Raw genomic sequence first — 12,379 nt, 5'->3', positions numbered from 1 at the left:
ATTGGATGCTTTATGAATTCTTTGTAGCACCGACTATCTCATTCAAATTGGAATACTTTGTTATCATTCCAAAAATTATGTATTTATTTACTTATTTGTGTATGTGTGTCTTAGTTAGAGTTTCTATTGCTATAGAGAGACACCATGACCTAGGCAACTCATATAAAGGATATTTAATTCAGGCTGCCTTACAGGTTCTGAGCTCCAGTTCATTATCATCATAGCTGGAAGCATGACAGCATCCAGGGAGACATAATGCTGGAGGAGCTGAGAGGTCTTTGCTTTGTTCTGAAGGCAAACAGAAGATTCCCTTTCAGTCAGCAAAATAAGGTTATTTCAACAAGGTCACACCTGCTAATAGTGCCAGTCCCTTGGCAAAGCGTATTCAAACCACCACAATCTGTGTGGGCATATATGTCCTATAGCTTGCATATAAAAGGCAGAGGACAATTTACAAAAGTTGATCCCTCCACCACATGGGTTTCAGGGATTGCTTGCAGGTCATCAAGCTTGGCATAGTCATCTTACCTGCCAAACCATCTCACTGGCCTTGGATTCTTTCTTGCTATTGAGTTACAGTTATTTTTGTTTCTGAAATATGAACCCCTGACCAGATACACAATGAACATATCTTTTCTCCTCTTCTAAGTATTGTCCTTTTATTCTGTTGACAGTGACTGTTTTGTAAGTGTATGTGTTTGATTGTCAGCATGGGTGAGTATAAATGTTTCAGTAAGTGTGTTTTTGTATGTGAGTGTGAAGTGTTGTGCATTATATGTACACATTTGTCTGAACATTCATCTGTGTTTATGTGGGTGTAAATATATGTATATGTAGGTCAACATGCTTCTGTTTGCTGGTGGAGAAGAGAGGTTGAGGCCAGGCTTTCCTTCATGATCCTCCACTGTCTCTTTCAAGACAGGTCTCTCACTGGATCTAGAGATCATTGATTGGCTGGACTGACTGGCTAATAAGCTCTATGATCTACCATTGTATCCGCCATCTGTGTAATGCAGGTGTGAAGTATGTGCCTGGCTTTTACATGGCTTCTAACTCTGAACTCATGTCCTCATATTTGTATGGCAGACACTTCATTGAACAGGTCACCTTCCCAGCCCCACAAATCTGTTTTATGTGTGAAAAAAAGTAATTAGTTGTAAAGGAAAAAAAGAATCATAAATCAGTTCTTCTGTGAGTTTCATCCTGTGTGGACTGGCCTTCAGTCTGCACAGAGACAATTGTTACAACTGTTTCAGGGGTGTCCTCCTTTGATATCTGAAAGTCACAGTGTGAACATCTTCCAATCCTACTAGGACTTATTTTTTGCCTATGTAGAGTCTACACAGCACAGCATAGGTCACAGTACAGACAGTGTAGATTCTACATTCCACATGCAAAGTAAAATAATCCAAGCACAGAAAGACAAATGCATATTTCACTTACCTATAGATTATAAATCAATTGACTTCCAAGAAGCATGGCTGACAGTAGTGACTGTCATAGGAGGTGTGCAGTGAGAGGACATTATACCACTGCCTTCAGAAATGAACACCCAAAAAACAGAAGTGGAAATGTTCTTGGAAAACGTAGCCATAAGTAAGAGCTTCACAACCTGTTTCTACATGGGATTTAGAAATTGTGTAATACTCTTAATTTGTACATTTCACTTCCTCCCTTACCATGTTTTAGAAGAAGTTTGACTGTGTGAAAATAGAATTATGTGTCCTTCTGAACAAGCTCTCTGGGGAAAACAAAAACCCTTCCTAATGTTGAATTTGTCTTTTCTTTTGCCTTTGTTCTCTCCTCACAGAGCTGTGCTCTTCTTTCTCACAGGCTTTGAGTGTACCTTAAGTGTGTCTCCAAGGGAGCTCTTTCTCATTGACAGGGATCACTTTCTGTGAGTAGCCCCTGCTGCACTAGGCATCTGAAGGTGGTGATAAAGTTGTTATCATTGGTAGTTGGGCCTAGATGTTAGTCTCCCTAGCGGTCCTTTCTAAAAATTCAAGTAAAATTAAATCAGAGATGCCACGAAGACACTGGCAGGGGAAGAGTTTAGAGTTTGAAATGGCTTAGGGATAGTAGATAGGAAGGGGAAGGACTAGGTGTGGTAGCTGGTAAAGATTTGTGGTTGTAAAGTGAGATTATTGAAGGAAGATGTCTTTCCTAAAATGAGAGATGCAGAAGAGAATGATGTAGTGTCTGCAGGGTGACCTCAGAGGGTCAGTGTCACCTTCTTCATTGAAGGGGATAATAGGAGTCTCTGTGACTACTCTCTGAAGTGAAGTACTGAGAGCTGAAGTATCTCAGAAAATCAGCCTAAGAGGAGCAGAGTCTCTGTGGAGGGTGGGGACTTTGAACCATTTCCCTGTAGGGGCTGTTCTGTGGCCTAGTGGACAAAACATGGAATTTCTCTTATTGGAATCATAGCGAGAATGCCATAAGGATGGTGGCCTAGGAATGCTAGTTCAAAGAATGGGGGGGGTATACGAGAGTCAGCCTGGAGTACAGGGACACTGTCTTCATAGGCTCCCTGTGATATCAGACGTCAGGATTGCCAGCATCTCACCTGTGCTTGCTGGAGTAGTCTAAGGATTTACAAGGAACACTTTTGATTCTGTAGACATGAGCATACCAGTGGATATTATAGACTGTCATCTTATTTTTTTGGGAAATTGCTGGCTGAGCTAAGGAAGCTATTGCCAAGTACTATATTTACTCTTATACATCATAGCAGGTAAGTAAGAAAACGAGAGGATATGTCTTTAGGCTCTGATGAGCATATTTTGGTTTGTACAACTGTGACAAGCATCAAAGTAGAAAATAGTGTCTCCACTATGTGCAGTGTGAACCATGTGATTGATGTGAATATAGTTTCAAAGACTCCTTAATAAAACAACTCCAAATGCTCTTTATGAAGCTGTGTTCTTATTGAGAGATTTTGTAAATTATAAAGAATATAGAAATAGTTCTTCCAGTCTGCAGTAGTGCCCTGAGCAGGCCTTGGGTGCCAGCACTGCACCCCATCCCACAACACTCAGAGGAAGCTGGACTCCCAGAAGCTCTAACATTCCCAGGACCATAGATGAGGAAGCCCTAATATCCACCCTAAATCAGGAGTTACTAGGGTCCCCAGGGACCCAGGGATGCAAGAACCCCTGCCTGGTCAGTGGCAGCGGTTCCTTAAGGTCTGTGCAGGGGCTCTAAGCAGACCTTGGATGCCAGCACTGCACCCAATTCCATAGTACCTAGAGGAAGCTGGACTTCCAGGAGCTCTAATACACCCAGGAACATAGAGGGAGCTGGAGAGACAGGCTCTAGTCAGAGTGCAAAAAGCACTATAGATAACCAGATGGTGAAAGGGAAAGTACAAGAAAATAAGCAGCAGAAACCAAGGTTACTTGGCATCATCAGAATGATGATGGCAATCACTAGTTACTCTACTATAGCAAGTCCTGGATAACCCATCACACTGGATAAGCAAGATTCAGATTTAAAATCACATTTCATGATGAGGATAGAGGACTTTAAGAAGGGCAAAAATAGCTCCCTTAAAGAAATACAGGAGAACACAGGTAAACAGGTAGAACCCCTAAAAGAGGAAACCCAAAAATCCCTTAAAGAATTACAAGAAAACACAATAATACATGTGAAGGAATCGAAAAAACCCATCCAGAATCTAAAAATGGAAATAGAATCACTAAGGAAATCACAAAGGGAAAAACAACCCTGGAAATAGAAAATCTAGGAAAGAGATCAGGAATCATAGATGCATCACCAACAGAATACAAGAGATACAAGAGAGAATCACAAGTGCAGAAGATACCATAGAAAACATTCACACAATGGTCAAAGATAGTGCAAAACTCTCGTAACCCAAAACATCAAGGAAATCCAGGACACAATGTGAAGACCAAACGTAAGGATAATAGGTATAGAAAAGAGCAAAGATTACCAACTTATAGGGCCAGTAAATAACTTCAAAAAAATTATAGAAGAAAACTTCCCTAACCTAAAGAAAGAGATGCCCACGAACATACAAGATGCCTACAGAACTCCAAAATGACTACACCAGAAAATAAATTTCTTCTGTCAAATAATAATCAAAACACCAATTGCACAACACAAAGAAAGAATATTAAAAGCAGTAAGGGAAACCAGTCAAGTAACATGTAAAAGCAGACCTATAAGAATTACACCAGACTTCTCACCAAAGACTATAAAAGCATGAAGATCCTGGACAGATGTCATAGAGACCTTAAGAGAACACAAATGCTATCCCAGGATACTATACCCAGCAAAACTCTCAATTAACATAGATGGAGAAACCAAGATATTCCATGACAAAAACAAATTTACACAATATCTTTCCACAAACCCAGCCCTAAGAAGGATAAGAGATGCAAAGCTCCAAAACAAGGAGGAAAAGAAAGTAATCTTCTTTCAACAAACCCAAAAGAAGATAGCCACTCAACATAATTCCACCTCTAAAAACAAAAATAACAGGAAGAAACAATCAATCTTCATTAATATCTCTTAACATCAATGGACTCAGTTCCCCAATTATAAGACATAGATTAATGGACTGGATTAAGTAAACAGGACCCAGCACACCTCAGTGACACACCTCAGTGACAAAGATAGACACTACCTCAGAGTAAAAGGCTGGAAAACAATTTTGCAACCAAATGATCCCAAGAAACAAGCTGAAGTAGCCATTGTAATATTGAAAAAAATTCACTTTGAACCAAAAGTTATCAAATAAGATAAGGAAGGACACTTCATACTTGTCAAAGGAAAAATCTACCAAGATGAACTCTCAATTCTGAACATCTATGATCCAAATGCAAGGCTACCCACATTAAAAAAATGAAGCTTTACTAAAGCTCAAAGCACACATTGCACCTCACACAATAATAGTGGGAGACTTCAGCACCCCACTGTCAGCAATGGACAGATCATGGAAACAGAAACTAAACAGAGACACAGTGAAACTAACAGAAGCTATGAACCAAATGGATTTAACAAATATCTATAAAACATTTCATCCTAATACAAAAGAATATAACTTCTTCTCAGCACCTCATGGTACCTTCTCCAAAATTGACCATATAATTGGACACAAAACAGGCCTCAACAGATACAAGAGGATTGAAATAATCCCATGCATCCTTTCAGATCACCACGGACTAATACTGGTCTTTAATAACAATAAAACAATGAAAGGCCCACATACACATGGAAACTGAAAAACGTTCTACTCAATGATAATTTAGTCAAGGAAGAAATAAAGAAAAAAATTAAAACTTTTTAGATTATAATGAAAATAAAGGCACATCATACCAAAACTTATGGGACACAATGAAAGCAGTGCTAAGAAGAAAATTCATAGCTCTAATTACCTACAAAAAGAAACTGGTGAGAGCATACAATAGCAGCTTGACAGCACACCTGAAAGCTCTAGAACAAAAAGAAGGAAGTACACCCAAGGGGAGTAGATGACAGGAAATAATCAACCTCAAGGCTGAAATCAACCAAGTAGAAACAAAAAGAACTATACAAAGAATCAACAAAACCAGGAGCTGGTTCTTTGAGAAAATCAACAAGATAGATAAACTCATATCCAGACTAACCAGAGGGCACAGAGACAGAATCCAAATTAATAAAATCAGAAATGAAAAAAGAGACATAAGAACAAAAACTGGGGAAATTTACTAAATCATCATATCTGACTACAAAAGCCTATACTCAACAAAACTGGATAATCAGGAAAAAATGGAGTATTTTCCAGAGAGATACCAGGTACAAAAGTTAAATCAGGATCAGAAAAAAAAACCTAAACAGTCCAATAACCCCTAAGGAAGTAGAAGTAGTCATAAAAAGTCTTCCAATCAAAAAAATCCTAAGACCAGCCAATTTTAGTACAGAATTTTAACAGACCTTCAAAGAAGACCTAATATCAATTCTCTTCAAACTATTCCACAAAGTAGGAACAGAAGGAACACTACCCAATTCGTTCAATGAAACCACAACTAAGCTCACACCTGAACCACACAAAGACCAAGGAAAGAAAGAGAACTTTAGACCAATCCCCCTTATGAATATTGATGCAAAAATACTCAATAAAATTCTTGCAAACCGAATCCAAGAACACATCAAAACAATCATCCATCATGATCCAGTAGGCTTTCTCCTAGGAATTCAGGGATGGTACAATATATGGAAGTCCATAAACACAATCCACTATATAAACAAACTGAAAGAAAAAAACCCACATGATCTTCTCACTAGATGCAGAGGCAGCATTTGACATAATTCAACATCCCTTGATGGCTAAAGTCCTGGAAAGATCAGGAATTCAAAGCCTATACCTACACATAGTAAAAGCAATATACAACAAACCAGTAGCCAACATCAAACTAAATGGAGAGAAACTTGAAGCAGCCCCACTAAAATCAGGGACTAGAAAAGACTGTCCACTCTCTCCCTACCTACCCAACATAGTACTCAATATCCTAGCCAGAGGAATTAAACAAAAATATGAGGCCAAAGGGATACAAATTGGAAACGAAGAAGTCAAAGTATCACTATTGGCATATGATATGATAGTAACTTAAGTGACCCTAATTATTCCACCAGAGAACTCCTAAACCTGATAAACAACTTTAGCAATGTAGCTGGATAAAAAATTAACCCAAACAAATCACTGGTCTTTCTCTCCTCAAAGGATGGAGGCTGAGAAAGAAATTAGTGAAACAACACCCATCACAATCATCACAAATAATATAAAAATACCTTGGTGTGAACCTAACCAAGCAAGTGAAAGATCTGTGTGACAAGAACTTCAAGTCTCTGTAGAAGGAAATCAAAGATCTCAGAAGATGGAAAGGTCTCCCATGCTCATGGATTGGCGGGATTAATATAGTAAAAATGACCGTATTGCCGAAAGCAATCTACAGATTCAATGCAATCCCATCAAAATTGCAACTCAATTTTTCATAGTTGTAAAGAACAATTTGCAAATTCATTTTGAATAACAATAAACACCCAGGATAGGCAACACTATTGTCAACAATAAAAGAACTACTGGGGGAATCACCATCCCTGACCTCAAGCTGTATTACAGAGCAATAGTGATGAAAATTGCATGGTATTGGTACAGAGACAGAAAGGAAGATCAATGGAATAGAATTGTAGATCCAAAAATGAACCCGCACATCTATGGTCACTTGATCTTTGCCAACAGAGCTAAAATGATCCAGTGGGAAAAGACAGCATTTTCAACAAATGGTGCTGTTTCAACTGGAGGTCAACATGCAAATCCATCCATTCTAATTTCCTTGTACAAAGCTCGAGTTCAAGTGGATCAAGGACCTCCACATAAAAACAGATACAATAAAAGTAATTGAAGAGGGAGGCAGAGGCAGGTGGATTTCTGAGTTTGAGGCCAGCCTGGACTACAGAGTGAGTTCCAGGACAGCCAGGGCTATACAGAGAAACTCTGTCTCAAAAAAGAAAAAAGAAAGAAAACAAAGTAATAGAAGAGAAAATGGGGAAGAGCCTCAAATATATGGGCACAGAGGAAAAGTTCCTGAACAGAACACCAATGGCTTATGCTCTAAAATCAAGAATACTCAAATGAGACCTCATAAAATTGCAAAGTTTCTGCAAGGCAAAGGACACTGTCAATAGGACAAAATGGCAACCAACAGACTGGGAAAAGACCTTTACCAATCTTACATCTGATAGAGGCCTAATATCCCATGTACACAAACTACTCTAGTAATTAGACTCCAGGCAATCAGATAACCCTATTAAAAATGGGGTACAGAGCTAAACAAAGAATTCTCAACTGAGGAAACTCGAATGGTTGAAAGCACTTAAAGAAATGTTCAAGTGAAGTTCTGCTCAGTCTGTGTACATCATTTGTTTATTTATGCTGTGGACTATTTCCTAGGTTCCCTAATCTAACCATGAACCACGTCATCTTTTATGTCAAAATACTTCAGTTACCATTTCTCTCCCATTTTGTTTTACCATACCTGATCATTTGTTCCTTTAAAAGCATTTTATCAGTAAACTAAATTATAGGCTGAGAGATGGAGAGACAGCTCCTTAGTGGAGAGAGAGCCTGCTGCTCTTACAGAGGACAAGGTTTGATTCCCAGCACTCACACTGGGTGACTCACTGCTCCCAGTAACCCTGGCTGCAGAGGATCTGATGCCTTCCTCTGAACTTCAAGGACTCCTGCATTCATATGCACACACCTACACACATGATTATAACTTAAAAATAAATCTAAATTTTACAAAGCTTCCTTTGGCTGATATTTTAAATGTTTCTCAGTGACTTTGCAGCAAACTATTAGTTTCTTCATTAACTTACAATTTGGATTAAACCTTCTATTAGTTTCCCAATTAGTTTTGAAACATAGATCCTATATTATCTCTAAAGCTGATATTCCCCAAAGAAAGGTATTACAAAAATAGGAGTATACCTTACTTTAAATGAAATAAAATATTAGACCCACAATTATACAAATGATATTTTGTTCAAGACTTCTTTACAAAGATACTCAATATTGAAAGTTTGTCCCCCTCCCCCAAAAAAGAAATGTTCAACATCTTTAGTTATCAGGGAAATCCAAACCAAAACAACCCTGAGATTCCACCTCACACCAGTCAGAATGGCTAAGATCAAAAACAAAGGGGATAGCAGATGCTGGTGAGGATGTGGAGAAAGAGGAACACTTCTCCATTGTTGGTGGGATTGCAAGCTGATACAGTCTGGAAATCAGTCTGGCGGTTCCTCAGAAAATTGGACATAATATTACCTGAGGACCCAGCTATACCACTTCTGGGCATATACACAAAGGATGCTTCAACATGTAACAAGGACACATGCTCCACTATGTTCCACAGCTTTATTAATAATAGCCAGAAGCTGGAAAGAACCAAGATGTATTTCAACAGAGGAATGGATACAGAAATGAGATGCATTTACACAATGGAGTACTGCTCAGCTATTAAAAACAATGAAATTCTTAAGCAAATGGATGGAACTAGAAAATATCATCCTGAGTGAGGTAATGCAGTCTCAAAAGAACACACATAGTATGCACTCATTGATAAGTGGATATTATCCCCAAAGCTCGCAACACCCAAGATATAACTCACAGACCAACTGAAGCTCAAGAAGAAGGAAGACTAAAGTGTGGGTGCTTCAGTCCTTCTTAGAAAGAGTCACAAAATACTCATGTGAGCAAATAAGGAGACAAAGTGTGTGGCAGAGACTGAAGGAGGTGATGTCCTGAGACTGCCCCAACTGGGGAATCCATCTCACTTGCAGTCACTGAACCCATACACTCTTGTGGATGCCAGGAAGTGCGTGCTGACAGGAACCTAATCTAGCTGTCGCCTGAGAGGCTCCGCTAGAGCCTGATGTATATAGAGGCAGATGCTCACAGCCAATCATTGAACTGATCAGGGTGTCCCCAAATGGAGGAGTTAGAGAGAGGACTGTTGCAATTGAAGGGGTTTGTGACCTCACGGGGAGAGCGAATATATCAACCAGAGCTCCCAGGGTATAAAGTGCAAACCTGGGAACACATATGGGGGGGACTAATGGCTCCAGCCATGTATGTAGCAGAGGATGGCCTTGTTGGGCATCAGTGGGAGAGTAGACTCTTGATTCCATGATGTGTGGATGCCCCAGTGTGGGGGAACATGAGGCCAGATAGGCAGCAGTGGGTGGGTGGGTGGAGACATACCCTTATTGAAGCAGGAGCAGGATAGGATAGGAATTTCTGGGATGAATTGGGGAGAAGTGATAACATCTGAAGTCTAAATGAATAAAATATCCAATAAAAAAGAATGTAGAATTAATGTACATATTTTAAGAAGTACTAAATTGATTATTTACATTATCTATTCATATTTATTATAAAATAATTATATTATTTGACTTTCTGCACATGTGTGTTTATGTCTTTCTGAGTGTGTGTGTGTTTGTGTGTGTGTGTGTATGTGTGTGCTTTTGTGTACATTAATGGCAGGCTACAAGGGAATTTCAGAAAACCTGGACCTGTAGGTACAGGAGAATGTTACAACTGTGTGGGTGTTGGAAAAGGAATCCAGGACTTCTGTAAGAATGCTCATAAACACTGAGACATGTCTCTAACCCAGATGTATTTTCTACAGGTTTCTGGATGTGTCTCTACATGTAAATAACATACAGAAGAGGAAATGATATCTCATATTAATGTATGTTTGTGTAAAAAAAATAAAGGTATCTATTGTGTTGCTCTGTGATCTAAAAGATAGACGACATTGAATTTGGAGTTCATTGAAATTATATAATATAAATAATTATTTAGAATATGTGCACATATTCATATCTGCATCATGGTTTGGCTTCATCCTAAACTATCTAGAATTTCCTTACTTTTCACACACACAAACACAGACACATACAGACAGACACTGACACTCATGGCACACACACAATCAGACACATGTCTTTTAAAACCAAGCACTGAAAAAGCTTAGACTTGGTTGTATATGTAAGAGATTTACCATCCAGAAGCAGTCATTTAGTTCATTTCTTTCTAAGGATTGAAAATAGATGTAAAGTGTTTCTTCATTACAGTATTTACGGTCATTTCTAAGCGGCAGACCAGACCAGGAATGTCCTCCTGTCCTTCAGTGGTAATAGACTCCTGCTACAGCGGGACCACTTGTCCAGAAGTGGCCCTTGGTGGCAGAAGAAGCCAGGACCCCACCATGGTTCCAGGTTGCATCACGGGCTGCTCATGTCACAGTTCCTCAATACCCTCAACTCTCCAATTCTACCTCTCTTCATTGTACCTACATTCTTTTCTTTCTCTTTCTCTTCTTTTTCTCTACTACTTACTTACTCCTTTTAATGGCACCCATGGACTCTGAGTGTCTGGGGTAGTCTCAGGACTGGTATCAGGGGTGTTATGCTACACCCACGCATTATTTAAACTGGCAGAGGTCATCTTGTCCTGTCCAGCAGGGCATTAAACTGTCCGGGTAGATCACCTAAAAGAGAATGGGAGAAAAAATAGGCGAACGCAAAGAAACACGGCTTGTCTATAGACTGATCAAACCATAATTTTTACTTTTTTCACACAGGGGTTATAGACACAAAAAGACAGGATGTGGGGAAGGGGATAACGCAGCAGTGTAGGTGTTCAAGGGGAGTACAGATATCTTCCAGAACAGAGTGTCACTGGGTGAAGGTTCGGGGACAGATCACTATGACTCTGCCTATGATTCACTTGTCCTTATCTGAGTTGGTACTATCCACCAAGGCTACCTATCTACAAGGTCGATGTATTCAGGCTGGCAATTTTCCACCAAAGCTGCTTGTTTACAATAGCTTCTAGTCATCTGTTTCAGTGTTTTTCCACAGAGACCCAAGACTTTGTGTTAGTAGGCACGTATGTCAGACCCATTGCTGATTTTAGGCCTATAGCTGATTTTTAGCCCTTCAGTGTATAAGCAGGGCTGCTCATGACATCATCTCATCTCTGATTAGCTTCCTGCCCCTTCCCTATGTGCGCAGTGACCCTGTGCTCACTGAATCAGGACTTCCCTTCTTGTCTGTGCTCCCATCACCGTACTCAGCAGGGATTCTCCTCATTCCTACTAGATACAACGTGTATAACTTTCCCAGTATAGTACTAGACCTGGAAGGGAGTGAACAATTTGGTACATATGTGGAAGTTTCCCCCAAATTTCACCAATTAAAAAAAGAATTTAGGGAAAAGAGATTGTTTTGTATTGTTTTGTTTTGTTTCTTGCTTCATGCTGGGATCAGATAAATTGCAGATACTTTTCACATGGTAGATATTTGACAACACTGGGGAGACAAGCAGGAAGCAGATGACAAACACTATGGAGCTCTAATGTTAGCAGGCACTTTTTTTCTTGGGAGGAGGGTACAAAAATGAAAATTAAAATTAACAAACAAACAAGCAAACAGACAAGAAGAAAACAAACCACAGGTGTATCAGTAAAATTCTCTAAAGGAAAAGAGCAGACATAATCAACCTCTCTATTTTGTCAAAAGTGGATTTATTGGAATGGCTCATGGCTGAGGACCAAGTAGACCAACAATAGCTATATATCAATGGGAAGTTGCAGAGTCTAGTAGTGGCTCAGTCCATGTGGCTGAATGTGTCATCTGGTCTTTAGTATACACGAGAATCCACACAAGAAAAAAAAACATTATAAATATAAAGAATGCAGAGGGGTCTGCTCCTGTCCTGTGGAGATACTGAATCATCCTAGAGTCATACTGAGTCATCCTAGAGGAGCCACTGCACTCAGAGCAGCCAGTAAGAACTCCATCTCAC

At 39.4% G+C, this 12,379-nt stretch overlaps 1 pseudogene; it reads left to right on the top strand.

The window, feature by feature from the left end:
- The window catches only part of LOC114626246, a 63,529-nt pseudogene that overhangs the window by 27,418 nt on the left and 23,732 nt on the right, over positions 1 to 12,379 (top strand).

Source organism: Grammomys surdaster, unplaced genomic scaffold (assembly GCF_004785775.1).
Source record: "Grammomys surdaster isolate TR1022 unplaced genomic scaffold, NIH_TR_1.0 231, whole genome shotgun sequence".
Lineage (NCBI taxonomy): Eukaryota > Metazoa > Chordata > Mammalia > Rodentia > Muridae > Grammomys > Grammomys surdaster.
The sequence above is the reverse complement of the archived record's forward strand: the minus strand, read 5'-3'. Positions and strand labels throughout refer to the sequence as shown.